The following is a 25,725-nucleotide window of genomic DNA, read 5'->3' as shown; positions in this document are numbered from 1 at the left end:
AATTGTATTGTTTATCATAGCTATGCTCAAACACCTGTAAAAGAAGATCAACACTTTCACACTGAGCCTGACATTTAGAGATATTGAGGATGTATAGACTGTAAACTAGTGATATAATTTCTTTTTGACTGTAAACAATCATGTTTTCTAAATTAAATACCCAAGAGGGAAAAATAGCAGTCAGCACCTTTCTTACTAGCTATATCAAATTATTCTCCTATTTCATTTATGTAATGCTTCCTCTTTCACAAAAGTATTTCTGCATCTATTTACTCTATCAGCCCCCCATCTGATGCGCCTTATTTTATTTTTCTTCTGTTGAAGTGTTTCTTATGTAAATACATAATTATCCGTGTTTTTCCTAAGCTGTAGTTACTAAAATTGCTTCATTTTTATTTATAAGTTGTGCCATGCAATCATATTATTTCATTTCACCTGACTTTTCAAAGTCCATGTTCGGCCTTTAGTAGTGCAAGACACATGATTCATTCAATTCTTTGGGTACACTTAGTACTTTAGACAAGTGCAGCAATAGTCTGTCCTCTAACAAGCTTACAACTGAAATAACAGATGATAGAAGAAGCCTGAGCTGGGGGCAATCAGAGAATGATAGGATTTGCACAGTATACACTTGAGAATGAATTGACCACAGGATACATAGATCATCAGTTCCCTGATTGCATGTAACCATGTAATCAGGCTGAAAAGACATCAAAGCAATGAGGTTTAGGAGCAACCTCCTTGGCAGTTATGGGGCAAAAAAATAAGTCATGCTTAAGATGGAGCCTGACGTGTTTCTGAAAGGGACCATATGATGTAGTTGCCTCCAGCAGCAGGAGAGTTGTTTTACTTTTTTTCACAATATTTTTGTCTTTGCTTGATGTGAACATGGGAGGGAAAGGTATTTGTTAGAGCAAAGCTCACAGAAGGTGAATATCAAAATTGTATGCATGAGTGACAACAGTCAAGGGATCACACTTTATAAATGGACAAAGAAGAGTTATCACAAGATTTTATAAGAAAGTAGACTCTATTAAATCACTTCCCAGAGGCTTTCCATCCATCTCAGAAGTAGATCTTGTCCATGCTTAAGGGGTGAGTACGTGGGGTTTATTCCACGAGAGCTGGTCGTCCTGTGTTAGGCAGAATATTGCTGCTAACAAGCAGATCTCAGACTAATCCAGTGACAGCTGCTGATGCGCTGTGCAGAGCTGTGCAGTCACATGGTGCCAACACTGCTAACTTGCTAAATTGCATTAAAAAAAGCTATAAACTACTTTCTAAACAAGCAGTTGCTTCATTTATTAGAGAACTAATACACAGCCCGGAAGGAGAAGGAGGGTGGTCTGCTGAGCGGGGAAGAGAACAAGAGGCATGGCCAGATAATCACCTTGTGACTGCATGTCATCTGTTTTGCAAAAATAATTTGTAACTCTGGCTGAAAATACTGTGTTTCATCATAAATGGTACTAGCTGTGAAGTGACTAAACCTTTTGAGAAGAAATTTACTGTTTTATCTGATTATATGAGGATAGAACATTTGTACAGGCAAAGCACAATTAAGTACCAAGTACTCTATAGCACTCAGAGCATTCCTGCAAGATTAAGGTAGTGTCTTCTTTTTTCCTCTCTGCCTTTTGCACTAATTGCTTTTCGGTTATCCCTGCACACACAGATCTTCTCCTGAATCTGACAGGTCATTTGATTTGCAGTTTAGTTCCTGATTTGGAAAAGTCTTTTCCTACAAGAGAAAGTACTTTTTACACCACTAGAAAATACTAGTAGCATTCAGGAAGCAGTGGCAAGGAATAACTCATTCAGCCTGTGTGCTTCTGTCACCAGACGTTCCTAAAGGCTGACTCCTGGTTAAAATACAGCTCTATTTCCAAACCGACTGTCAGCTACCCCAGAAAAAAATTGGCATCTGAATGAAAAAGGCTAATTTGGGAGATGAAGGGGTGATTCCAGCCTTTTAATGTGTTGTTTCATTTCAGGTAGGAAATTTTTTTTTTTTTTACAGTACTAACGACAGGGAAACGTGAGAGTACGTGGCTCTGCTTGGTCGCTTCAGAGCCCTAAGACCCAGGAGTCTAGCAGACTGCCTGCCAGCAAGCCACTCGAGCATGCAGTCAAATTGCTGAGTCTCTCCCTGGTTTCTGCTGTGACTTAATAGAAACTGGTCCTTCTCCAACGAATGTTTCAATTTCTGTCACTCCACAAAAGCCAGGGAATACTGTTTTGTTGGAATTTTTCAAGCATCCCTAGGCACTTAGGCACACGATTATTTCTACAAAAACCTTCTTCAGCTCCATATTCTCTTCTATTGTGTGACTGCTGAAACCTTGACATAGCAAAAGCACCTGCTGATCCCACAGTTGCTGTCTACCATCCTGCCCGTCTGTCCATGCCTTCCCAGGAAAGCTCATCAGCTAATTATATTGCCCAGTGGCAAGGATAGTATTTGGCCAGCACCCAGCTTGCCGGCATCCTGCCCTGCACAAGTGCCCCTGACCACAGCAGCAACACTCACATTGACAATATAGTACTTGAAATAGAAATGGGACTCTGTTTGCCACACACACTCTGAAGAGCCCCTTTCCACTCTCTGTTGTTGTGGGAATAGGAATTTTAGCTCTCTCCATGCACTCTCTTAATCAGATGCCTTTCGTAGCCCACCTAGAAGATCAGTGTGCCTGGGTTGTTTCAAATCAAAGCAGCTGCATTTAAGAATTTTCCTCTCTTAACTCTTGTGTTTTGAATGCAGACAGAAGAGTAACATCTCCCTTGGCAGAGTTTTAATATTGCACTTGATGCTATTCAAACTTACTCTTGCTACTTATTCTTAGATATCTTCCTAGCAGTCAAGCTATATTTTCCTCCACGATTAAGAGGACAGTGTTTATTCTTCAGCCATCTGTATCGATCTGTTTCACCTTACTCCGCTTCATTTGGGATGAGTCATCACCAACAAGGTTTTGGAAATGTAGTAGCTTGAACTTTCCGAAGATAGGCAGGAACAAAGAATTCCTGGGTGTGATGATTTCAGTGTGGGATTTCACATTACTTGTACTGTTATCTTAGTGAGGGAAAGGAGAAGAATTAAGCAATATTCACTGCTGAGTTCTGCAGGGACCATTTCTTGCTCAAAGTAAGGGGATGGCAGTCCACAACCTGTTCTCCAGAAGACGATTATCGGTTGGAGTCACAGTGAGTTGGCACATGCCTCCTAAGTCTTGAGGAAAAGTACCCCAAAAGCTCTTCTGTAAAGATATAACTCTGAACTCTATGAAGAAAGAGACAAATCAGGTAAAACACAGAATGGAAGAGGAAGTGACAGGACAGGCAGGACAGCCATCCAGCCAACAAGGAGTATGATCAGTAAAAGGCACTCCACAATGTGTGCCTCCATCATTGCCCTAGGCATCAAGCTTGACCTTGCTATTGACAAGATTTTTACATCATTATTTCACAGGGGCGGGGGTAGTTGTCCTGGAGACTGTTTCCTCATTGCTCCACGTCTGAAGTAGCATAGACTAGAGAAATCTGAGAGCCTGAGAGAAGTTTCATGCTATGATGTGATGCCTCCAAAGGGCTTCCCGGAAGACATATGATCATAGGCTCTGTTGAACGAAGTTCTCACTGAGCCATTTCCTGGAGACCCAGCTTCTCTTTTGGCACTCCAGTCAACTTTATTTCCGTTGTCTAAAATAGGCAATGCATTATTCCTTCATATTCACATAAAGATAATGGCCCAGAAGGTGCAGACACCATAGCTTAGATTTGTTTCAAGCTCAGCTTTTTCTCAGAAAAAATTGCTATTTCAGATTAAGCTAAGTAAGGTTTTCTTATGTCCTGAGTTTACACTTCAGAACAACTGAAGTTACATGTAAGCCATTTGTTACATTTGTTTGTGAACTTTCCTATGTAGAAAAATGTCTGTTTGGACACAGACATGTTTCACTGTAGCTACTTTTCTATGAACTGAAATCAGATCATTAGTACTTTGGATATAAAACAGATAGCTATGTTTTTTAATTTAAAAACAATAGAACAAACAAGGTGCGTTTGTTGATTGCCGTTGTTTGTCAAAAAGAGACCAAAACAAGTGCTGAAAACCACATGTTCTTTAACATTCTTCCACAGAGTCTTTGAATCTCTTTTCACCTAGTAAAATTTGGGATTATGTGGAAAATCGGATTCACGTTGTTACGTTGGGCAATTAAGACATGTTATCATGTCTTCATACTTTTTTAATTCCTAGCTTTTAGTTACTGAAATGCCTTAATCCACATGTCATTCACTGTAATTCTAATAACATCTGTAATTTCCTTGGGAATACTTTACTTGTCAGAAATTAAGATTCATTATCACTAATGAAATATTCAGATTTCAAATTGTAATTTCCGATTCTAAATATAAAAGTATTTACCAGTGCATAGGATCCTTCTAACGGAATAATTCTATCATCATTCCTGGAAGTAACCTCAATACTTTTGTTGCTTCTTGTAAACAAAAAGTCTTTACCCTAAAGATTTCCTGATAGCCAAGTACAAGCTAGATACAAAGGCACAAAATAATTGCAACAGCAATTTAGCGTCATTTTCTACTTAAAAGAGCAAGAAATAAATAGAAAAGGATAGTGATTTCTGTTATTATGTACAATTATATAATGCAGCTTTGGGTTTTATATCCAAACTCTTGGAAAAAATGACCCAAAATACACTGTTGAGTCCCTGAAAACTGCAGCAACACCATGCAGAAAAAAGAAGCTAGTGCTATCTGTCAAACTCAGTAAATAAAAAGTCCTTTCCTTTCATTTCATCATGCCCATATTTCACTTTATAAACTGTATAGCTTCTCACAAGACGCCTTTCAAATACAAGCAGGAGCTTCTTGAGAGAGCTGGATTTCAGGGATATTTCTGTCAAGTGTAACCTCACATTTGTGTCCTGCATCACCTCTCCTTTTTCTGCATACCTTTTATATTAAGCAAACTTTTCTGTTAACGTGACCACCTCTCTTATGATTTGGTCCCATGACCTGACCCTGTATGCTCTACATTTGGCTTTTCAAGATGGTCCTCTATTTGATTCAGAGCTGCCTAAGTATCACGATGTGTCTAAAATGGAGTCACGCAAGTAAATAGGCAGTTACAGATTCTCCTCTTAGACAACATCCTCAGTTAAGAGTACCGAAATGAGTGCTACATATTATAGAACCTGCTTCTACTCTATAAATCATACCGAATATCCCTGTGCATGTCTAAATATTATAACACGTGTTTGTACAGCCTCATCCATGTTTTATTAGTTAGATTTTTCCTTAGCAAAGTTGGACACATTAAGAACAGTGCTAGTTTACATAAAGATATCAAGAACATTTCTTCATTGCTTTCCACTTGTTACTAAAAAATTGCATTCTTCACAGTGTTCTGGTTTATTTTAGTTGGACAGTTTTTCAGAGTAAAGCACTCTGTATATCTAATGAGATCAATACTTAAATAAACATTGATTATGTCCCCTTTTTTCATTCCCACTGCATACCCATTTGAAAGAGGTGACCACTCAGTGGGTTTTTACGCCAGTTCCTCTCCTTTTCTTTAGGGAAAGACCATGAGAGGAGATTGATTAAGCAAAGACAACTGGTAGGATCCCCTTGGACCATCAAGTCCGGTCTTCTGTCATCTCAGTCAGCCGTGTCATGTGCACTTTTTCATAAAGAGACAAGTATGTAACATTTATTTTTACTCCTATTGGAAATCAGCCAGTGGTTAGGAACATTGGTTTAATTTCCACTTTGAAATTATTCTTGTTCAGTTTCACACCCAGACCTTCTTGTATCAGCACTATATCAACATTTAAGTCAGTCAAATACGGCAAAGTCCTTTAGTTAACCGCCAGAAAACAGGCTCTCCTTTCCTCCTATCACCCTTTCCCTTTTGCCCCAGTGATTCTTCATATTCAGAAAGGACAGACCATCATAACTGTGCATAGTTTTTCACATGAGAACTTACCAGTGGTTCACACAAAGTAATTAAGACTTTTTCTGTCTCCACTGAAGTACTTTGTCTGATCCAACTGCAGAACCGTTTTTAGCCTTTCCACATTTGCATCACATGCCGTTTATGCTGTAACTGTTAGTACAAAAAGGTCTTTTTTCTTCCTCCTTTGCTTCCAGCTAAGGATTTCCAGCTTACAGCAGGAATTTTTACTACTTAGCAACCTCATAATTTGGACTTTTACAATTTCATTACTTCTCTATTATGTCAAGAGGTAAGGTCATCCCGTTTTTCCGGTATGATTCTTCCTCCCAGCTGTTATGATCAAAAGAGTTCATCAGCCTGTTCCTACTTTTTGTGCCAAACTCTGCATTTTAGAGTCCCACATCCAAACCTGAGGAATTCCTACCTTCTTTTTCCTCCAACTGAGTAGTTCCCCTTGCTCTGGATGCTTGCTTGCATCTCCTTATCGGCCATTTCCTCAGGCATCATACTAACATACAAAACCCCAGACCAATTACTCATTTATAATGAGGAAAAGTTGTACTGAACTCCAGACAGATCGAAGCTATTTCATTTACCTTATACTGAAAACTAGTTACTCATAAGTACTAAGTTAGATTGGCACATTCTACTGTCAGTAAATCTGTGTTATATTTTAGCCTATTCCCCATCTAGTTCCTTGCCTTTAGCTATTCCTTCAGAATTCTGGGATGAATATTGCCTCTCTCTCTAATTTGACTGCATTAAGCTCTCTGAATTTTGCTTCAGATTTGGTTATGGGAAGTAGCATATTTTACCATGAAGTTCAGAATTGTTGCTTTCAACTGAAGACGAGGTAAACTTTAATTATTTGTGAGGCTGTCTTTAGATTACTTAATACATCTATTTGGGCTTCTATGTTGCAGAAGAAACTTTTCTTATTTTTTCACTGCGCTTTACAAAGTCTAAATGAATGTCATTTTTAGCAGTTTTGACTTTGGTCACAATCTTCTTTCTCGATCTCCAAATTGCAACTTTCTTTGCTGACCCGTCCCTTCTTTCTTGCTGATCAGTCTTACAGGTGTACTTAGACTCTAAAGAGACCCTAAATAGCTTGCTCATATGCAACAAGGCTTCATCTGCACTGTAGATGTCTGAAGTCAGGTAAAATGAAACCTAGCCTGGGAGTCTTTCAAAATATGCTATAACTAATCCAGAAGTTATGTACTTGACACATAAAATAAGGCTCTGAGGCCTGTAGTGTGAAAATCACATAAGCAATGCTAATGGTCCCTTTGGACTTTTATGTAGGTAAATAATGAAGAAGCTTGTCACTAGTCACATCCAGGAAAAATTGCACCCTGCTGCTATTACCATTGTTCTTCATTCTATACCCGAGAAGCCAGTTTCCTCATTCAGGTTGGAATTCTTCCCGTGTTTTTAACTTGGAGAGGTACTCCAATATTAATGTATTCAAATGCACTCAAGCAAGTTAGCACTGGGATATACACTTAAAAAGAGTCCGGAGATGTGTGTGAAATAATTCTGCAGTACACAACACTGTAGGAACATTTGCTTTAGTAAAACTAGTAACAAAAAGCATATACTCATTGCCATTTCTCATTAATATTTCTACAATCATTTGAAGTGTTTAGCTTCACATGCTTTTTTAGTGCTATAAGAAAACTAGAAAATTTAACCCAGTTGCTAGATTTAAGAGATACAAGTCAGACAAATCAAGAAATTGGAGATTGTTAGAGGCAGGATGCGGTCAGGGTTACATGAATTTGCTCAAACAGTATTCCTCCCCACTACACTTGAACCATTCCAGTGCTCTTTCCTGGGCCCCCACACTGAAAGAAGCATACATGCACATCTTGAGAATGTCATTTGTAGACACAGGCAGTGCAAGATGCTATGCTCAACACTGCTTTTGGCTCATTTTCTTCCTTACTCCTTATCAAACCAAATTCTTTATTTTAATAAAAAGAATAAGGTTCTATTTTAATAAAAAAAATAAGGTGACCTTAGTGTGAAGAAGTTCATTTGATTGTCAAGATGCTGCAGTACTATTTCTAGAACGGTATCGTTGAGTCGACTCCTAATGCTCCATAATATACTTTGTAATAGTGTTTAAGAGATTCATAGCTTGGGTGAAGCCTATCGACACTTCTCTTATACCTCTTTGTTCGGACTGTCTTCTAGGCAAGAAGGATTATGGTGATATATGCAGGATTTAGCTTTGTCTGACAGTGGAAAGTGCTCTTCTGCCTTGGAAATTCTTTACTTGGTCCCTCTGAAGAAATTACACCCATCATAGCATAACAACTACCAAGCATATTTTCTGAGGTCCTCTGAGTATTCACTGGGCCCAGGAGAAGCTAGCAGTATTTGATGCTGGGCGCCATCTTAGAAATATCCAAGTAGTTCTCTCAATGCTGATGGCTACAGGTTGTTAGCACACCACAAGGTGTTAGAAATAGAATTTAGGTTTCAGTGAGGACTCTGTAAATCACTACTTTCCTCACCAGATTTTTTTGCCTGTTCTAGCCCTTTCTTTGTTTTGCAAGGCTAGTCACCAGTTTTCCCTCTGCATGCACAAGGCTGTGATGACAGGCTGCTGTAGACATCAAACAACTTTTAAAAAATCTTCATCAAAGAAAGGTGGAGATGTGGCTTGTCTGAGGCTCACATAGATGGAGCCAAAAGATCTGCTAAACCAGTAAGGAAAGTTGAGACCAGAATGGTCTCATGAGCTATATTTTCATTAATAAAATGTGTTGTGATAAAGGGTTAACTTTAACCGACCTTATGGTTCCTGTGTTTTAATAAAAACATTTAGTTTACTTTTGAGAAGGACTTAAAGTTTTGAGTACTCTGCTTTCATACAGAATGGAGGCAGGAACAGCAATCTGCCATCAAGACTGTATTAGTTTCACACAAATGTAATACCAATAATCCCGAAGTCACTCAGCCGCATATTGATAAATAAATATGTAGTATTTAGAATACAGGCATTACGCCCTGCATTGCAGCACTGAGCATGGCCCCACCCAGCCCAGCTGCATTTTGCACAACCCAGACCGTGAGTCTGTTAGTTCCTGCATCCCCTGCCTGCTGGAAAGGCTGCTTCCACAGTTCGGCAGCAGAGGAAGAGCAGAAAGAGTGCTGTGCTTTCTCCCACCTTTCCCTAAAGACAGCTCTGCTGGCTCCCAGCCCAGCATTAGAGAAGAGCCGAGTCTCTGGGAGAAGAAGAAAAAGACCATGCTGGAGTGAAGGACCAAGGCAGGAGAAAAAAACTCCTAGTACAACACTGAATGCTAATATTCACTGTGGAGACACATCCCAGGTCCTGAATACAAGTATTCATTGTGTAGACACATCCAGGGTCATCCTCTCTCCTTCGTTCCTGTTCCAGCAAAGCACTCAATGTACAAATTCTCTCCTCATCAGTATCACCCTTTGTGAGCAACACAGGAAGTTTCCCATTTTCTAGAGACAGCAAAATAACACCTTGATTGAATTTCCTCCATGGAGAGAGGCAGGGGAAGAAAGATCTTCTTCCATCTCTGACTCCACACTAAGAGGCCCTTAGTGCAGCATTATCCATAATATTCAGAAACAAATTTAGTTCCCTGCCTCCAGAACTGAAAAACAGGACAATCAAGAATAACATAAAACCTATGCTACCATTGCCTTAAAATGCCCTTTGACTGACAACTCTTAAAACACAGAAGAGGAGCATGCAGTGAATGACTTAGGATGCAGTGTGACAAGGTTACAAAAGGCAAAATCCACCTTCTCATTCGTTCTAAAGTTTACCTCCATCTCCTTTGACTCATAAAGCAAACGAAAACAGCCCTTACAGCTTTCTTTTTTCTTTTTAAAGTGAGGGCCTAGTACTGTGTGATCCTCAGCATTAGTAGCACCATGGCTAAAATGCCATAATTGGATAGCAGAAGAATATGCCTGCAAGACAATAAATATATCTTTGCAAGCAGTTCCTATCAGAAATCTTGGAAATTGTACAATGTGTTACTTAAACATTTGGCTTAGCTAGAACAAAGAGATAGCATTAGGATATAAAAAGACAATCTCCGTTTGTGGGAACTTTATTCCATGATTTAACGGTCCTTGGGGCAGCATAAGGGAGGCTGAACATGAAATAAGAAAACAGGCAAGCAAGCAGTGGTCCTGGCAAATGGTATACTCATTTACTCTAAATGATTGAATTAAATTGCAAGAGACAGACAAGCTACCTTTCAACAACCAGTCAACATAATCAATACCAAGGATTAGTCACACTAACCTAGCAGTGTTGCGTGTTATGAAAGTGGTTGGGCATATCCTCTTAGAAGACCCAGCTTTTGAGTTAGTTATTACTTGCAAAACTACATCTGTCTAGAAGGAAATATTCCATACCTGATATCTAACTTTGACTGATCCTTCCAGAAAACTTTAGCAAGAAAATTCCAATCATTTCCAAGAATGAAAAGAGTGAATAGGATCCTGCTTGGCCTTGTTATTTACCAAGCCTTTTTCCTTTGGGGGGAAGGATTTAAAATTCAGTAGAAAGGGGAAGCTAGCATCAGGAATGTTACTTTCTCATCCCCATAAAATCTAGCCAAATTCAGCTAAGCTTCAAAGTCCTCACCCACTCCATACATGCTACGGAGAGTTTGATGGCTGTGATGTGCAGATGTCCAGCCCCCACTGAGCATACTTTGTTCAGCTCCCTGACTGACTCAATCCAGAGACAGCCTGGCCATGGAGCAGTAGAGGGAAACTTCTCTGTAACAGTCACTCTCAAGCATGCTGGACCGCCCTGAGGTAAGTGAGGAATTTATACCCACCTACACCTTAGCTGGTTCCCAGGCAACCTGATGGAGGGAGCAGTCTCACTGTGAATGAACAGGGGACACAAATTGAAATAACAAGAAAGGAAAAAAACAGATAGAACTCTTAGAAATAGACAAAATGTTCTTCTAAAAGCAAATTTCAAATCAATAACTAGTAAGAAGGCAATAAGGCAAAATGAATACTTTGAGCATCAGTTAATAGTTATAGTTATATAACTATATAGTTATATTAACAGTTAATAGTTATTAATTCTCTTGCTCTTCTAGCAGACTCATTGACTATTCCTGGGCCACAACACAGGAGGTAAGCAAGCATTACCCGACGGTGGAGCAGAGCCATCAATCACTGCATCTCCAGGACACCTATGAGGACTCTCTCCTGGAATAGCTGTCAGAGTACTGTTTGATGATCTGTTCTAATCATCTTCTCAGGCCACTGGGGAAGAAATAAAACAGAAAGTTTTGTTATCTAACTTGCTGTGGGTTTGGATTTGTTTTTTTCATTTCTTATCTAAGAAATTCGACCCTCCAAGGAGTGGATCCGCTTCCTTGGGTGGCGGCTTCATGGGCTATCATAACTGTGGTCAGACATGTTCTGAAGAAATGGCCAGATCATACTGACATGGCAGTTCATACAAAAGTTACCACTTCTCTGCTGATGGTTAACATTGCTTCATCAGAATGACGAGCACTGATTGTTTGAGCTCTCCTTAATTGGTCCTGTGACATCTGCTATGTTGATTTAATTTTCAGTACAAGGCAGTTTAAAGTAACCTGGATTACTTTGATGACGAGGTCTCATGTTTCCTCCACCTGGTGGAGCAATCATGCCTGAAATCATCACAGATATTCCAGCAGGAATGATCTCTCTATATCCTAAACTTATGCTGTGCAAATACTTAGTGCAAAGCTTTGGTCCCAGAGCATCTGTTTGCTGCCACAGTTTAGTTCACATAAGGCTGAGAAAGGAAAGAGAGTATGACTCAGATGCTGTTTTATGACAGCAGTTGACAAATATTTGGCCTGGAGATGTTGGTAGGGTAGCGTACTAACACCTGTAGATGAGCAAAGTAATTTGCAATCTTCATTCATATTAGGATTTCCTATGGTACACAGCTACCATGGGAGAAGGTAGGTCTATTCCTTGTATCACCTGTCCTGTCAATCTGAATTCTGAAAACGCGTGAAGGAAAACGAAGCCAATTCAAACATGCATAAAGTCAGTCTTTGTAAAAAATTGACATAAATTTACATAGTTTTCACAGGAAAAGGCCAGACACTCAGAAAGCATCTCAATGTCCTCAGACTGATGGGTGAATTTCTCTCTGATTTTCATTCCAAAATAATTTGGCTTCAGCATTCTCATAAATAGGTGTCCTTGTGCAGTACTACACCAGATGTGCAGAGCTTGTGACTGATGAGAATTTTAGAGAGCAGTCCAAGCTGGCATTACACTTCTGCTGGTTTCCTTCATCACAGAGAGCAGCCGAAGCAACTGCTACCTGTCCCTAGCAGTCATGGAGAGAGGCAGGTTGGCCATGTAAGTATTATGTCACCTTCTTTCGGCTTCCTTATGCCCACTGATATGAAAGGAGCTCTGAAACTGATTTTGAACAGCTTTTGAACTAGTTAATATTTTGTGGGAAAGCCATGGTGCAAGAGCTATTCCACAGCCGCCTTTAGAAAGGTGCTTCTGTCGTTTCAGCCACAGCAAAGGACTAATGCAATTCCAGGCAAATAGAAGAATAGAGAGAGAAGAACAGAAACCCACCTCCCGCTCTTCATTTCAGGCCACAGCATTTAACAGTGTCAGCAATGCAGTGATCAAGTTTGGCTGGGAATCACCTACCTACGTTGTTCCACAGAGAGGAAAAAAACTCGAGTAAAAGCTTAGGTAGGCATCATATCTATGATCCTTTTCCCTCGGTATATCACATCTTGCTTTAGAGAGTATGTGGCACTCCCTAAGGAGACTACAGTAAGACATTTTAAGTACTGTTAACTCTTCTTCCCTCACACTAATTCATAAGAGAATTGCTGCCAGTTCTTGATTTGGGACGTTCTTATAATACTTTGATAGGAAAAAACAATCTCTAATAGGAGCTGACAATTACCTATTGCACAGATGACAAGAAGAAAAGAAAGAAGGGATACTCATGAGAATAACTCATTACCTTGACTCTTTCTGGTGTTCAAATCCTCCTCTTAGCCTTCATTTCTTTTTATTTGAATTGCCGCAACATATTTCTGTGTTGTGTCCCATGATTCCTGCTCACCCAAATCTGGAAGGCATATATTAAATCTCCAGACTATGATGAGCTGTTTCTTCCCCACGAACAATTGCCAAAAACGAGATACACAACAAATGACCAATTTTTTTAATCAGTGCATAGCACTACCTTCTGGCCTCCCATGTGTCCAGCCTCAAACTTTTCCTATTCATCTAAGGATCAAATAGATAATATTCGTGTTCTCATACAATGGGTGTTCCTGGTTTTGTTCCAACATGAGTCTTGTACCCATTGTCAACACTGTAGAAATAAAACATGCAGTTCTTCATAACAACGAGAATGTGATGTTTTAGGAGAAAAATACCTCAGGAGGCTCATATTTCTCTGTTCCATCCAGTCCTAGCCTTCTTTCATGCTTGGGATGAGAATACAGACAATTTTGACCACTTGAAGGGTATTGCAACCTTTGCTTTCTCTTCTCGCCCCGAGGTTGTTAAGCTGCTTCCTGGTTGACACCTTGAGAAGTCCCTCCTTGCAGCTCTGTTGATGCTGATTCTCTCCCCAGGTCCGGGCCTGCCAGTGAAGAGAGGAGTCAGTGCTCTTCATCAGCCAGAGGAAGGCAGCAAATGAAACTGGTGTGAGCACCGGGATATTCGAGCATTAGGATATTTAAGCATCAGACATTCTCTAACCTTGAATCCTGCAAATAACGAGGAAGTTTAAATCCTAACGCTCTCGTAGCCTCATACCGACAGCACCATGAATTATTTCACTTTCATAAGCAGCACTAGCGCTTGCGTTTCTCCCACTGCCAGTCAGCCTTGATCTAAAGACCTAGCAACTCTTCTGATGACACCTGGGACCAGATTTTCACAGTGTGCTAAACTCTTTGAAAAATCTATTTACATCAAAGAGGAGATCTGGCCTTTTAATGGGTGTATCATAGTGAGAGTAGAGAAAGCTAATGAAATCCGTGCTGGGATATTTCATTATCTTGCAGGCAATAAAGCCATCAAAACAAATCCATTCATTATCTTTCCTATTAAGGAAGAAAACAAGCAATCTCTATCATTTAGATTATCTAACTGTCCTCCCTGGTCAAAAATAATAGTGGCATAAAGAACACTGAAGAAAGTAATGTATATTATTCACTTGTTTGCTTCCAAAAAGCAGTGCCTTAGAACTAAGAACAAGCTTAAGGGCTCAGCTGCATAAAAATTGTCTATTTTACAGCTCATTGCATTGTCAAGTAACATTACAGTGTAATTTGGGCTTTGGGATATTGTTTTACATAGGGCAGACATAGCACTTGCAGATTTTTTTTTAATGCTCCCTTCCCCCAAATACATTACCCATATCCAAATTCAATATTTGGATTTTTAAATCTGCACTAAATGGAAATGACTATGAACACACATGGCAGCAGGCAGCTTCTGGACTCTGCTTCTGAAAATGCAATTGTTTCTGAAGTCACACACTAAACACTTTGGAATTTTGTGTTTATGCATCTATCTCTGTAGTCTATCATCTTGTCAAAAAAGATTACAGACTCCTGAAGGTAAGAGCTCTGTCACATCTACAAGCAATAAGGCTGCAATCCTGATGAGAGACTTGGGATGTTAAAAAAATACAATGATAACAATCATTTTTGCCCTATTTCATAAGAAAAAGAGGCTTTTGTCATTGCACCATTTTCCCCCATCTCTTTCTCTGTCTCTCAGTGAGTTTCTCCGATAACTTTTGGGAAATTTTCAACCAAGTGCAACAAAGAAATGTCAAAAATGTTAAGTTCCTCCAAACTTTGCAGAAATTGGATAGAAATAAGTAGGCTAAAGGCTCTCTACCTATTGCAAAAGGCCCCAGTGAGCCAGCCACATGCATGAGCTAGTAGACCAGCCCCTGGGGACCACCTGAGCTGTCCTTGGGGAGGGGAAGCCTTTCCCGAACCCCAGTCAGCCTTCATCTTCTCATGCCTCCGTGCGTCCGCACAGGCAGGTGGACCTGTGCTCAGACAACAAGGGATCATACACATCAATTTAGATAAGCAGATACTGTCTTAATAAACCTTATTAGCTTAAAAGGAGCTGTTGTTCAGGTCATCCTCTAAACAGGCCTAACTCTGTACAAGGGAGTTAATTCTTTACCAACTATCCGATTCACTAACATGTGAATCATTCCAGTCTGATGTGGATGGCTCTAAGTTTTCCAAACTTAAAATGGGGGGAATCAGGGCAGCTTTAGAGCAACACAACCCAAATTGATTGCATTTCTAAGATATTCAGTGTAGATACTGTATTCAATGACAACTATACGAGAAGTAGGCCAAGGCAACCATCTTTTAGTCTGCAGCACGTTTATGCCATATCCAGATTCAAATGAGGGTTGGGATTCTAAATCTAAAGTTGCTTTTCACAGTTTCAATGTCATTTTTAATATAGTTAAGCTAGAACAAGAATCTAGTCTCCTTTGCTGTGGGAAGTAATATGGAGTCAAAATACACGGTTTAGAGGTGGGTACTGAAATCAAAAGGAAATTCAGAAGAATGGGGAATTATAATGTTGCCCATCTCCAGATCACTAAAGAAAACCACACGAAAAGAGGAACGGCACATATATTGCTTTCACACTGGAGTCTCCTACAAATAAATGACAGAAAAAGAAAAAAAGCTGGTACTAAAGAGGGTCAGACTGTTAAACGAGTGTGTTCCAGGTTTGAGATCTCCTATACTAAGGGGTTTCCCTACAAGTAATATGACTAGCATATATAGTTTTTAAAAGTTGCACTTATAAAAAGATTTTTGTTTAGTAGAAGAAATTAAAGCTATGAAGAAAATAGTGAAATGTAAACATTTTTGGAACATGTTCTGGAATTGGATTTTTCAATGAGCAAACTTATTATTGAATAGTTATTTGCTCAGGTAACTAAAATGATAATGTCGTTGTAGACATTCCAGTTCTGTATTATTGAGCAGATAAGAAGAAATACTAGATTATTCTCCAAAGTTGGACTTTCATTTTCTGATTCACCATAATGCACAAATCTTTAATTGTAGGTCATCAGTAGCAGATCATCTGTGGTAATTTAGCTTTAAGGCAATTAAGTTCTTAATACCACTGTAACATAAATTTTCTCTAACATTTTCATCTTAGCTGAAAACAGAGGGCCAAGCGTTGCCTTTGGGCACGTTAATGCAAGTTGCAGTTAGATGAGTGAACTTCATTTGGTATTTGAAGTTACAAATTCTCTTTCAAATCCAAAAGAGCTATATATGATCTGACCCTGAAGTTGTTATCTAAAATACAGCTCAGCTGAGGTCATAATATGTGAAATCCAAATCTTTCTTGAGCAAAGTTTTCCTCTCACCCAGTACTTATATAGTACTTTTCATCCATCTGGGATAAAAGTACTATATCCAGCTGGTTAAACTGAGGCATATGCTAATAAATTCATTTGCCTTTAGGCACACAGTGAGATGCAGAATCAGGTCTCCCAAGCCTCATTTCTGCACTGCAGCAAGAAGGCATCTTCTCCTGAGCCTAAAGCAGATATAATCCCATATCTATCCTGCAGACTGCAATATGCATCAGAGATACTAAAGCTACCTTTAAAAGAGCTATCTCAGGAACCATATAGCCATGGCAATAAGAAGCAGGACCTACAGCTACATTGGGAACGATTTGTTGGTTTCTCAGACGGCACGGACAAAAAGGTGTAAATTCCTTTACTGAAGGATGGACTTTTACAAAGCAGGGCAACTAAGCAGCGATGGGGCCCACCTGAGAAAGATGGAAAGAAAGCATACTAGATACCTAGTTGCTGATGCAGCAGAGAGGACTTAAAACTCTTTTTAGAGGAAAGTATAGGTAAGAGCCCCTGGGTACATGTAATTAAAAACAATAAATAAATAAACAAATCATCAGACCGAGTTGGTCAAAGTCTCAAATGAGAAGTGAGAAAATAGAAATCCCAGTAAGATAATTTTGCCAGAAGCAGTGCTTATGTGTTACACCACAAATGCTTCTTAGTTTAAAAACCTCCTCAGGCCTCTCACTTATTCAGTGATGGCGAGAGCTAAGATACCTGAAGTGCATGGCATGACATAAAGAAAGAAACAGCTTGCATATTAGGCAGTGTTACAATGCGGTATTTTGGGAAGTAAATACCTTATGACTCAAATATTTGAACACTCTAGGGGAAAGAGCCTAAAGTAAAAGAAAATTTTCTCTAGTCCTGGGATTTTTTTAATAATCAAAAGGTAGCCTGGGAGAATAAATAGGTGTCCTGCTTTGTTATGGTATGAGTCAGAAGATGAAGATGGGCATGGCAAGGCTAAGGGGCAGGAAACAAAGGAATTACAGAAGTCTCAGTGCTAGTTAGATGCACAAGCATTACAGGCAGCATAGCTCACTGTGTCAAAGAGTCAGTCCTGTGGCTGGGATGTGTAGCACTGTGAAGACCGTAAAAGATTTCTCTCTTTTATTCCAAAACTTAGAGAGTTTTCATAATTCCTTGCAGTGGAGAGATAGGGTCCCATAAATCTTGGTAGAAGAGTAGAAAGAAGAGCAGAAAACATATCGATTAAGTGATGAAGAGTTCAACGCTGAAGAGGCTGGTACCCTGCTGTGGTAATGTCTCATGATGTGCTGACATTACTGCAGAAGCCAACTAATTTTTAATCCCAGAAGGACAGCAGACCCAGGATTTCTTTCAGACTTGCAGTAGCACACGGATCAGGAACCAAATCCCCTTCAAATAAGAGCAGCAAAGTGGCACAGCGCCTGGTCTGACTGGCACTTCCCACTGGGGAGCTGCTAGTGCTTTTTCTAGTGGACCAGTGCTCCTTCCTGCCTCACAGCCTCAGGCCAGGCCAACCTCAAGTGCCGTGGCAGCGACGAAAGGTAGGAGCCTGACACCATGGGCACTGCCTCTGCTGCAGATGCCCGGCCTTATGTACCATGAGATGCTGGACCACAAACCAGTTCAACACCATTCAGCATGAACTAGATGACAGAGTCCACACTTCAAGCCTTTCAGACTCTTCAGAAAAAATTCTATTGACCAGCAAACACAGGCACAGCCATGCTAGCCCACTGACACGGAAACTCCTCCACTGGTGGTAGAGGCAGATTCACAGCCACCGAGAGAAAGTTATTACAGACCAGCTATGAAAGTAGCACAATATTTTCTTGCTGATATGTCCGTATCTTCAGTGCCCATTTCCTTTGCCTTCTCAGGATGCACAAAGCACCCATGGAGTTGGACTTCACATCATTGACACAGCTCTTAAAATCCAGCCTGAGTAACAGCAAAAAAGTCCAGTCAAGTTTTATTACTAGGCAAAATTCCTCTTTTTCAGACATGAAGACCATCTTTGTCTTTCAGCATGAAGAATCGCTTCACCTTATTCTCCCAGACACAAAACATCCCTACCATGGAAAATAATGATGGACAAAATTTACTGGCAGATACTTAGCAATCCATGAATCGAGGATTCATTTTTAGTGATTATTTTGCCACAATGATAAGTCTAATCCTTTTCTGGCCAAAGAAATGTAATTTTCAGTCGTCAGAAGGACAGCAAGTGCAAATACTTAGCTTTTAAAGGAGTGTTGATCTATCAAACAAGCATGAATGACAAATCGATTATGGATCTATTAATGCTTTTAAATAAACTGAGGTTCTTAAAAATCTTTAGAAATCCAATTAATACTTGAAAGAATAAAAACAAGGTAATAGAGCATTAGGGACTACCCTAGAGTAGAGAGAAATATAGCAGAAAAGTCCTGCTGAATATCTCAAGCTTGTTACAGTTTTATCACAGCACTGATGGACCGAGGGTAAAGGGAGGCACGGTTTGTGGGGGGAGTTAACAATTTTTATTAGACCAAGTCATATCTTTGGGAAAAACAAACAAGATTTCAAGTATACAAGCTCTCCTTCAGATGATCTGGGAGCTTGTCAAAGCTTTTCAAGACAAATCTGTTAGTTTAGTGAAGGTTGTTACTTCTTCCTTCGAGTTTGTGTCTCCTCTCTCTAACTTCAGAGATGACATGTTAGCAGATGCGTCAAACAGTCAGCAAACCATATGGTATTAGTTCAGATAGCAGCAGTCACCTGTTCTTTTATCAGGTTCATGTTGCCGAATACTGCAGCAAATATTATTACCAGAACTTTTCAGGAGTCTGCACAGCAGAAGCAAAACAAAGACATAAATTAGCACCCTTGTGAATTAAGGCTCTTTATTGTTAAAAATCAAAGCAAGCATCAGGCAAGCAGACTGGTTAACAGTCTTATAGTCTTTTCACACTTGCATATTCCTCTGCCTGGCAGGGCAAGATGACCAACAGATGTTGAAGGTATCACCTTGGGAAAAGCGGTTCCAGTGAATTGCCTCTTATACTTTATTTTGTAGCTAATTTTTTACTTTACAGAGTTATATTTTAAGCTATTTGTTAAAATTCTACATTTGCGTCACGGCAACATTAAATATAAAAGTACTCACCCACAAACGTCATCAGCCTGCTTTGCTTGATTAATATAACCTGCCCCGGTAAGTGTTCTAGCAAAAGTCCCAGACCTAAAACAGTCCTAGGACTTCATCTACACACTTTTCAATTTAATAAGCAACCAGGTCTTCATTCCCCAGTAAGCCCAGGGCTACATTACCCCATCTGAGTAAAAAGCTGATCATTACATGTATAACCTCATCTCCAATTCATTTACTTACGCCAGTAGCAAACCTCCTAAATCAGGCCCTTCAGGAGGCCTGACTCTCCTACTCACACTGCTGCGTTGCTATCAGACTCGACACAGTCAAGAGGTCTTTTGGTCTTCAATTAGCAAGAGAGAAATGTTCATTGGTCAAATCCATTTTTTCCTTAAAGATTATATACAACTGAAAGAATATGCTCCCGAGAGTGCTATCCTTGTAAGTTTGTAAGTACAAGCCTAGCAGTAATAACGATGTTACCAATGTGATAGGGGAAACCTTTCAATGCAGTATACAAAGAAATAATTCTAAACTGGGACTCTGCTTTACACTCCACAAAAAATTAGTACTGAATAAGTTTTGTAAAAGATGTCACATTATGTTCTAAAGACTAAACTCAGGGAAAGCATGTTAGCCAGCCGCGTACCTTAGAGGTTGATGTGCTTCGACTGCTTAAAAATATGGATGCTTAATCAGATCTCTCAAACTTTGAGACTTAAATAGGGTGCATGATTAGGCAGATATGTTAACAAAGGCTCAAGCTTTTCCCAGTAGTGCTTCCATTGGAACTACTTTTTGGAACTACATTGGAACTACAACTGTTTTCTTTTATGTTTCCAAGTTTCCTTCTATCCCTTTTGGAATAAACTCAATTAAAATACTGGGTAGGAGAGATGAGTGAGTAGCACATGCAGCAGAGGAGAAGATAATAAGCATTCCCCAGCCTGAGGCTGCCACTAGCAGCAACAGAAGTTGGCACAGGCTGTTATGAACCATCAGGAATAATAATTGGATGGATAAAGCAGTGATGTAGCAAATTCCAACCATTAGAGAGAAAAAGAGATCCTGTCACTCCTTCCTGTTAAATCTGTGCCAGCCTAGAGAAAAAGAATTCAAGAGTTATTTGGCCGAAAAGAAAAAGCAAGAGGGGTTCTTTAGCCTATTTATTACGGCACTAGCTTAACAAAGGGCAGTCCTGTGCTCTGGCCCTTGCAAGGACTGTTTGTGTACTTTATTCATTGACTATTTCACATAAAATACATACACAGTCCCTGAAGACCTGGGCTCAGGTGCCCTTCCTCCAACGGCTACCTGCTGCCTAGCCTAGAGAATCATGACACAGGAACGTTTTTCTTGCAGATTGGCCCAATGCCATTATTCAAATAATGACCATCCTCATCTAGAACTGATTTTATCCTTGTTGAATGGGCAGCTCCCCAAACGACAGGGGATCTGGCTTCATTTTGAATTCAGGAGGAAATTGGCCACAAGTCTCCTACATGCTGGGGGAGTGCTCAGGAAAATAGATTATTATTTGGGAAAGGAGGGAGGCACCCTAAATGCCAGTGTAACTGATGAAGGTGGCTGCTGCTGCTGTGTCTTGTGTTGAGCTTGACCTCACAGGGATATTCCGAGAATGCACACCCAAGGGGGACACTGGTAGGGGATCCTGACTGGGCTTAGACGATAAATAGTTGCTAAATCCGAGGTCTTGACACATGGAGACATCTTGAGGCCTAACCAATGGATGAAGATTATTCCCTGGGGAAGCCTAGGCTAACCCATCATGAGTTTGCATATCTAACAGGTGATCCCAAAAACAAGGGAGACAGTGAAATCCAGCTGATTAGAAAGGATGACTTGATAGTAATGATTAACACCGAACCAAGCACCTATACACCAAGAATAGGATTCATCTGACCAAAACAGAGATATCTGAGCCATTTGGGCCAGCTTTTTTTTAGCCTATGACAAAAAAGAAGCAATAGCCACAGGCGATTTGTGCTCTTTTAAAGATGACTAAAAAGTGCCTGTTTTCCCCACTGACTATAAAAGGAGCCTGTGGGCGAGTAGCTCATGTAGACATTGGCATTTAATTAAATTGATACTGTCCAGGTGCTTAAAAGAGCATGGCATCACATATTTTAAAACAAAGACCTGTGGTGCTGCGTTTTGTATAACGGCATCCCTCAAACTGGACACTTAACAGGCTCAAAGAGGACTCAAAAGGGTCCACTGGGGTGATCTGAGCAGTGCAGCGTGTGTTTGCTGGGTCTCATGTGGGAATACAGTCCTGGGAACTCAGAGCAGGATGCCTGCATGGAGGTTTGGAGATTTCAGTAAAATAGGCAGATACAAAGTGACTTTACAGGCCTGGGCTGTGTGGCAGCTGGAGTGAGAAACCTCTGCATCACAGCACTGAATGCAGGCCCCCAGCTCCTACCTTAATACTATTTTAGGGTATTTAGGTTGAAAGCTCCTCCTGGGTCTTACTGGGTATTTCTCTGCAGAGCTGGACTTCAGTTTGGTCCTACGTACCTTATCCAGTAACCTGGCACAACAGGAGTGGGATCATATTGCTCCTTGTTGCATGAGTCACAGTGAAAAAACAAATTCTGCCCTTTCTTACATGTCTGAGAAGTGGTCAGCGCTGCCCACCTGCGCTCCCTTAATACTTGGTTTGGGATTTACTTCAGAATTGATGCAGCCTGACCCAGAGCCAGATGTTTCCAACACACATGTGCACTGAAACTTTCTGGCAGGAGGATCCTGCACTGATCTTTGCTTCCTCAACTGCAGACCCTTTGGAGAAGCACTGCCCTGTCCATATGTCTGCCTCCAACACCTGACACTGGCATGTCAGCCTCCACATCACCATTGCCTGCAGAGGACCTCACTTGCAAAAGTCATATTTCTGTTCCATCTCATGCCATTTCTGAGCGACATTGGGGCACCTGCTGCATCACCCACCACCACCCCAATCTGAGTTTGACTAAGGGCTCATGATGGTGGGGCATTTCATGCCTGTTGCAGTGTGGAGAGGGCAAGAAAGGAAGAAAGTTGAAGACTATCCTGCAGCCCCAGTAACAGCACCTTGAACTACCTGATACCCAACCTCCTATACCTGATCAGCTGAAGAAAGACTAAATAAAATGCATGTTCTCTGCTAAACAGGGCAGGGGACATAGTGACAAAGGACGTGGAAAAAATTGGGGTACTCACTGCTTTCTTTGCCTTCATCTTTACCAGCATGCTCTGCTTTAGTTTTCCCTGATCCCTGTGCCTAATGGCAGAGTTTGCAGGAGAGAATAATAACCATGGTAGCTGGAGTCAGCAGTAGTGACACACGGCTTTGCTAATGTAAGCCATGAGAGGAGTAGGCTGAAAGGATGTTCCTGGATGTGCCTCCACAAAGGTCCTCTGTGGGCCAAGGTATGGGAACTCCAAAGCAATGCCAGCGGCTCTCCTCCATATTCTCCAGCAGGCCACTGGAAAATTACTGGAAGCTAATTCCTGGAAGCTACTGGAAACAGATGCCCCCCTGCCAGGCCACCCCAGAAGTCAGTCATTCAAGAACATTCACTTCGCTTTTTTTAAAATGTAATGAAACATTGTTTGGCAATCCTTTTACACCCAGCAGTAGTCATGAGATCAGCAACCTCCCATTACAGCCAGTGGGATAATCTGCCCAAGAAACTCCCACGAGTAGTGTTATTTTTTTGGAGTCCCAAACTGGACCTTTTTGAATTTTCTGAGAGGTGGAAGGGGAGGTGGTCAACGTTGCAGGGGAGAGTAGAGGTCGAAAATGAGTTGCAAGAAACAGTTGAGGTCTGGCAGCTAAATGGCAAAGAGGAAGGTGAACATAGCACCTGGTCCATTATATAGCATGGGAACCATTTCAGGGTGTCACAGGAGCACTTGATGGTTTGAGAGTGTCTTCTACTGGCACACAGATATAAGGTGCATGTTGGAGGACCCTATGGCCATGTCTTCCTCAGTCTGGGTTCAGAACCAAATCACCCCCCATTTGGAATGGATTGTCTGGTTTTATTCTCTCCCAAAGGAACCTAGGTCTGGCACACAAAAATCGTTGCAAGAAGTCAACCACATATAGTTAACTGAGAGAATTTGCTTCAAAATTGCATTATTTTTCCAATGTTCTAATTTAGATGACATAGCCAGTACAGAACATGTTCCAAAGGCAGCAAAAGTGGTACTCAAACTAAATGACACCTGAGCTCACATTTTCAATTCTCAAATTGAGTCTGTGAAATCAGGAGTTTAATGAAGCTATCATTGGGTGAGATATGTTACGCGAGAACTCAAACTAGACTATCCTAAGGGTTCCTTTAAGTATATTGAGTTTTGGATTATGTTTTAATCTAAAACTTGAGTCAATTCTTAGGTTATCCAAACTGCTTTGCTGTAACTTCACTGGGAGGTTCCAGCTGTTAGGTTTCTTAGGACTAGTGACAGCCCACAGAGGTACAAAAGGCATGCTTACCTTTCCAGGAGCATTCCCGAAACAGAATGTTGTCCAAATTTCAGGCAAAGCTGGTTTTCTAGGCTGTGATTCCAAATCTATGAGAGCATGTTAGTGGGAGTACAACAAGGCAACTAATTTCCCCAGCTAACTACAGATGTTACAAAGAGAGAAAATATTTCATGTACAAGCAAACCAGCAAAGTGTAAATTAATATTACAGTCTGCAGTTTTTTACAAAAAATATGCAGCTTGTTTAACAGACATAATTCTAGCAGAAGGTCAGCTAGGTCGGACCAGGCTCTTAGATCCTATAATCCATGAGGAATTTTAACACGAGCATTGAAAAAAATTAGTGCAATTTGTGCAAGGAATCAGAGAGTACTTAAGATGACTCGATTGTGTAAGAATAAAGAACAAAATAATCGGTCCACCTCTGCACTCTGTGAGAATTCATAGCCAAAAAAAAAAAAAAAAGGATACTTAAAAAAAAGTTTCAGACAAAAGCAAGAGAATCAACCCAAGAGACTGAAAACTCTACATTCCTGGAATTATTACTCAGTTCAGTAATACTCATTATTACTTGCAGTTGAGATATCTGACTTTTCTTCAGATAACTAACAGACGTTTATGCAAATATTCTCTAAGTCATTATAGGGGAATTACACCAAATATGAATCCCTTTTGTAGTGAAACACATGTAGATTCTTTTCATATCCTTATTTTAGAGGTGTCCTTAATTCTTTTCACCTTGCCAGCACATCATGAGCAACAATTCAGATACAGATGAATGCTTGAAAAAATCTAGATAGTATTGAGACCCTGATCCAGTGAGAAACATCTGAGACCGCTAAATTCATTGCCCCATCAAAAATATAAAGGCTGCTTATTGGTATCAGGAGAGGAATCTTTTAACAAAGCCATAACCATGTCAACAGTGGGGATAGGGTGAACTGGAAAGAGAAGGTTGTCTGGAAGTTACCACTGAGCCAACACTTACTGATTTCCCTGTGTTAGGGCAGAAAAACTAAGCACCATGTGGGATGAAACACTGAACACAAAAAGGTGTAGCAAGACTCATATGCAGATATCCAAGTGAAGGAGCCTCCTCCTGCTTGTGTGTAAGGCTCGAGCACTCTTCAGTTGCAGGTGCAGAAGGGACTGTGTTGTCCGTTTGCTCCCAGGCTGCCTCTGTCTGTCCTGTCACAATGAGTATGTTTCCTAAGGATACTGGAGGAGGCCAAATGCTCTCTCAAAGGGTAACATTATTCAAATTCCCTCCTTACTCCTTTATCTGCAAATTTCAGCCCCCTCATGTAGGCAAACAGCAGTCTCCTACTCTTCTGGTCATGACAATCTGCCTCTTTTTTCCTACCACTAGTTTGCTGCTGTGAGTCCTGCTTGTACAGATAATGTCTTTCAGATAACTCAGCTCCTCTTTTCAAGCTGTTGCTCATTACCTCAAGTGTCTTCCTGGCAACGTAGAGCTTAGACGCCTGCAGAGGAATTTACAAGAACCATGTCTGAGCCCCATGAACCCCAGGTGATAGGTAGCCCTCTTTGGTGCCACTCTTTAATCAACAAAGTCATGCTTTGTCTTACTATATATAGACAACATTATTTCAGTGACTTCGGACAGACATCAGGCCAGTGCAGGATTTGGCCCACTCTTGCCCAAGCATT

The sequence above is a fragment of the Struthio camelus genome, chromosome 1 (assembly GCF_040807025.1).
Source record: "Struthio camelus isolate bStrCam1 chromosome 1, bStrCam1.hap1, whole genome shotgun sequence".
Classification (NCBI taxonomy): domain Eukaryota; kingdom Metazoa; phylum Chordata; class Aves; order Struthioniformes; family Struthionidae; genus Struthio; species Struthio camelus.
This window is presented reverse-complemented; position numbering follows the sequence as displayed.